General features: G+C 40.7%; 1 protein-coding gene and 1 pseudogene across 3 annotated transcripts in view; one reads left to right on the top strand and one right to left on the bottom strand.

Annotated features, from left to right (window-relative positions):
- Positions 1-4,683, bottom strand: part of ST7 (suppression of tumorigenicity 7) — a 240,475-nt gene that overhangs the window by 191,650 nt on the left and 44,142 nt on the right. The gene's annotated exons all lie outside the window — the stretch shown is intronic.
- Positions 1-4,683, top strand: part of LOC102753245 — a 9,126-nt pseudogene that overhangs the window by 3,387 nt on the left and 1,056 nt on the right.

Here is a 4,683-nt window from a genome sequence, read left to right as displayed (position 1 = left end):
GGCTTCTGAAAGCAGGTCTCTGGGTTTTCGGGGGTTCTATAATTGCAACACTGTTTCAGCTCCAGCTCCGAGGCCCTGCTGGCTGAAAGCAGGTTTCTGGAGTGTGTTTAGCTTCTATAATTGTAACATTGTTTCTTAGAGAGCAGTTCAGAGGCCGGCAGCAGCAGGCGGGGAACCTTGGCTTCCTCCTTCACTGGAGCAAGCAAGCCTCCTGTTCCCTTCAGCTGCCTGGCTGCCGGCCGCCATCTTGGTTGGCAGTTAATTTGCATATCTCACTGTTAGCCAATGGGAAGGGTAGTGAAGTTACGGTTAATTACCATGTTTCTCTATTATTAGATAGGATAGTTCAGCCCCTCATTTTATGGATGAGAAAATGAGCCTGAAGATGTTAAGCAATTTGTCCAATATCACCAGGTAATAGTGAGCCTAGACTTTCAGGCTGGCCTTTTTCCATAACACTAAGCGTAAACACCTGAAATAAGCTAGCAACTATAAAAATTCTACCACCACATGCTCTGAAAATACCTGGTATCTACTAGGTGCCTCCAAGTAAAGAACTATTAGGTAAAAAATATTTCCCCCAAAGTCACACTATGTCCAGGATTTTCCAAACCAGGTTGCAAATAACATCAGGAAGCCCCAATTTAAACATGCCATACTGCTGTGGCAGCGGGGTTCAGGATCTGAAGGAGTGGTCGACACACAAATGAAAATGCTATATAAGAAATAGGAATTTAGAAGGCACTGAGGGCCAGGTGGAGCCTCTTTCTTGAAAAGACACACCGAGTTCTCGCCTACTCTGCTTTTTATTTACTTGAAGACACATTTGCCCTTTAGCAATGCATACAGGCAGATCAAAGGTAAAGTTCCGTAAACAATGTAAAGATTATCAGGTTGGGAAATCACCTCAAGCCATTGCGCCCACAGCAGGGCAGTTTTATGCTGATTTTCAGCCCTGCCGAATATCAAAGTCCATTGGCCTTCCAATGTTTCTTTTTGCACTTTTATGCTAACTGCTGTTTGCTTCAGCCTCCAGCACCATACTGTTACAACAGACAATCAGGGAGTGTTTCGGAGTCTCTCCCATTGGCCAAGATGGCACAGGGGAGAGGTTCTTAGAGTGATCATTGAAAAAACTAGAAATATGAATAGACAGTGCCTGAACATGGCAAAAGCTAGAAAGATGAATGGACAGGGCCCCAGTACACCAAAATCTAGAAAGATAATTGGATAGAAAAAAAAAATCCTTTCCTCTCAGAACCATAGGCATGAACAGGAAAGGGGGATGGTCGTTGAGATCACAAAATACCGACTTCTGCGCATGGGCCATGAAGTTTCAATTGCATTGTACGTGCGCACCCGCACGTGGTATTTTGTGGAAGAGCCACACTGAAGGGGCCAAAGAGCCACATGTGGCTCGCGAGCAGCGGTTTGCCGACCATGGCCCTAAATGATTTGGCTCAGCGGATAAAGCATCAGCATGCGGACTGAAAGGTCCCAGGTTCGATTCCGGTCATGGGCATGTACCTGGGTTGCAGGCACATCCCCAGCAGGAGGTGTGCAGGAGGCAGCTGATCGATGTTTCTCTCTCATCGATATTTCTAACTCTCTATCCCTCTCCCTTTCTCTCTGTAAAAAATCAATAAAATATATTTTAAAAAATTTTAGTAGTTACCTTCCTCTTCCTGCAAATTCTAAATCCATGAAACTTAAAATACATGCCTATTCATTTTTGCAATGTACTTATTAAAATTCAATTATATCTAATCACACTGTAAGAGTGAAAATGAAAAATATGTTCCCTTTATTCTAAAAATTATCCAAAAAGGGGAGGCACAACCTTTGAAAACTACTTTTGCAGAGGCAGAAAGGATAAACTATTTTTCTTTTGGATCTCTAAGTTTTAAGCTTTCATCCACATGCTATTGCCAACATTCTAAGCTTTAGATATTAATAGCAGATTTTCAAACATAAAATACAGGTATCTAGTGATAATTTTTTTGCCTTTACTTTAGCTGTGCCCAAGCAGCTGGCTTGAAGCAGCTGGCAACCGAGAATGAAATGCAGCAGAGTGACGCCAAGTACCTCCTTGACTAGCATCACGTGCCAGGGCAAGGCCAGCTGCAGTTCCACTTGCTGTTTCCTTTTAACTAACTCAAAAGATCCCTTCTCAGAATCTGCATCAGTATGTTAATCCTGGCACTGGGTTCCGAGTATTCATTCTTCCCCCAGCTGCTCTCTGCTTTACATCCCCTAAAAGCGTAGCTCCCCACACCAAATGAAAGGCAAAATGGCACATTCGTTAAAGAAACAGAGAATGAGCACCCCATAAGGTGAGAGGCATGTGTCACGAATGTGAATGTAACCCAAGCAATTACAATCATTACAAGAGAGTCGGCACACACTAGTTACTGAGTGCACAGGGGAGGCTGTAGCTAACCTTGGGAAAGCTCTGCTTGAGTCACTCAGGGAGGCCTTCATTTTTCTAACTGGGCAACAACTCTGGATTCCCAGCTCCGCAAGACAGCCAATTCTTTTCAGGAGCATTGCTAAATCCTCAAAATAAATTTTAATTTGCAGTATTTAAAGATACATGACATACTACAGATGGGTGGTAGTAAAGTAGAAAAAACATAGGATTAAACAGTTTCTGAAACCTAGCCGGTTTAGCTCAGTGGATAGAGCATCGGCCTGCAGACCGAAAGGTCCCAGGTCCGATTCCAGTCAAGGGCACATTCCTTGGTTGCAGGCTCCTCCCCGGCCAGGGCCCTGATCAGGCCTCGTGCAGGAGACAACCAACTGATGTGTTTCTCTCACACTGATATTTCTCTCTGCCTTTCCCTCTCTCTTCCACTCTCTCTAACAATCAATGGAAAAATATCAAGTGAGGATTTTAAAAAAAGAACACCAGTTTGTGAAAAAGTTAAAATCATTTTTAGCAGCTGCTGGTTAATTTATAAATGATCTACTCTAACAATGTTTCAGTAAATGGGATAAAGTAATAATAGTAATAAAACAATTCAATACTCGATCAGAGCCAACCCCACTCTGAAGCACAGAAAGAAAATTCTTTTTATAAAAGAAAAGATCAGTGAAAAAAGGAAGAAAGAAATTAGGTATTCGTTATGCTTAAAATGTACATTTATGGTAGAAATAGTAATTTATTTAAATGAAACAAGTGTCCTAAACTATGAACCCTACAATAATATATGATATTGTCTTTCACTTTTTTCTTTACAGCATAAATAAGAATATACCAAAGAGGCCTAAACTATCAGATTTTCTAAATGTTTCCATACAGATTTTAAAACAAACAAAACACAAATACTAATTTGTGAGCATTAAATTTAAAATAAAGTACCTTTACCAGCTTCAAGAAAATAGTGCATAAGCTGTATCCCAGATCAGTTAACACCAGGTCAATAAATATCTGTTGGATGCTGAATGAAATGTCACTATATAGAATTTAAGGAAATTTAAAATAATTTATTGGAACCTCCTTGCTAATACAGTTGAGGAAAAACACGGACAGGTAATACCTGAATTATTTGTTATGGGTCTGACAAAGAGTCTCTCTTCAACTAGACTTTAATCAGGGTCCTCTCAATCCTCTTTCCAACTGGGCCTTGAATTTTAGACTTGCCTGTCTGCCTTGCATTGCCCAGTTTTTAGCAAAAATCTTATTAAATAGGTTTAGCCAGAATCCCCCACCGTTAATATTTAATCACCTTCACTATCTGACCAAGTGATAGCTGATCACCCTGGCTTGCCTTCAGCAAGAATCCTGTTAGGGCCCAGCTGGTGTGGCTCAGTAGGTTGAGGGTCGTCCCATATACCAAGAGGTCACTGATTCGATTCCCAGTAAGGGCACATGCCTGGGTTGCTGGCTCAATCCCCAGTAGGGGGCACGCAGGAGGCAGCCAATCAATGTTTATCTTTCATCATTCATGTTTCTATTTCTCCTTCTCCTTTCCTCTCTCTCTAAAAAAAAAGAAAAATCAATAAAAACTTATTCAAAAAATAAAAGAATCCTGTTAGGTCAGTATAGCAAAAAACTGTCCTACCCTCTTAGGGGGGTAAAATCAGTAGTAATTTTCCATCTACTGATTCCCTGCCCTCTAGTCCCATCCTGCTCCTTGGCTATAAATCCCCACTTTTCCTTGTTGTACTGGAATTCAGCCCAGTTCCATACTGAGGTCTCTTTCTCCCTATGACAAAAATCCTAAATAAAATCTGTTTTCACTGCTCTTAACTACTGTCAAGCTCTGGATTTCCATAACAGGTCTTAGTAATTGTGCCGCTCTGGAAGACAGTTTGGGATTTTTTTCCAAATGTTAAACATACAGTTACCACAAGATTCCCATGAGAACTGAAAACATATGTACTCGCAAAAACTTGTACACAAATGTTCATGGTAGTACTATTCATAAAACTAGAAAGTACAAACAACCCAAATCCCCATCAAATGATTAATGAATAATAAAATGTGGTATATCCATACATAGAATTACATTCAGCAACAGAGTACTGGAGCACTGATGCCAGCCCCAATATGGATGGACCTTGAAAACATTGTGCAAACCTAAAGAAGCCAGCCACAAAAGGCATATGTTGTATAATTTCATTGATACAAAAATTCCAGAATAAGAAAATCCACAGAGACAGAAAGTAGACTGGTGGTTT

Source organism: Myotis davidii, unplaced genomic scaffold (assembly GCF_000327345.1).
Source record: "Myotis davidii unplaced genomic scaffold, ASM32734v1 scaffold384, whole genome shotgun sequence".
NCBI lineage: Eukaryota > Metazoa > Chordata > Mammalia > Chiroptera > Vespertilionidae > Myotis > Myotis davidii.
Note: the sequence above shows the minus strand (reverse complement) of the source record. Positions and strands in the feature narration are given on the sequence as shown.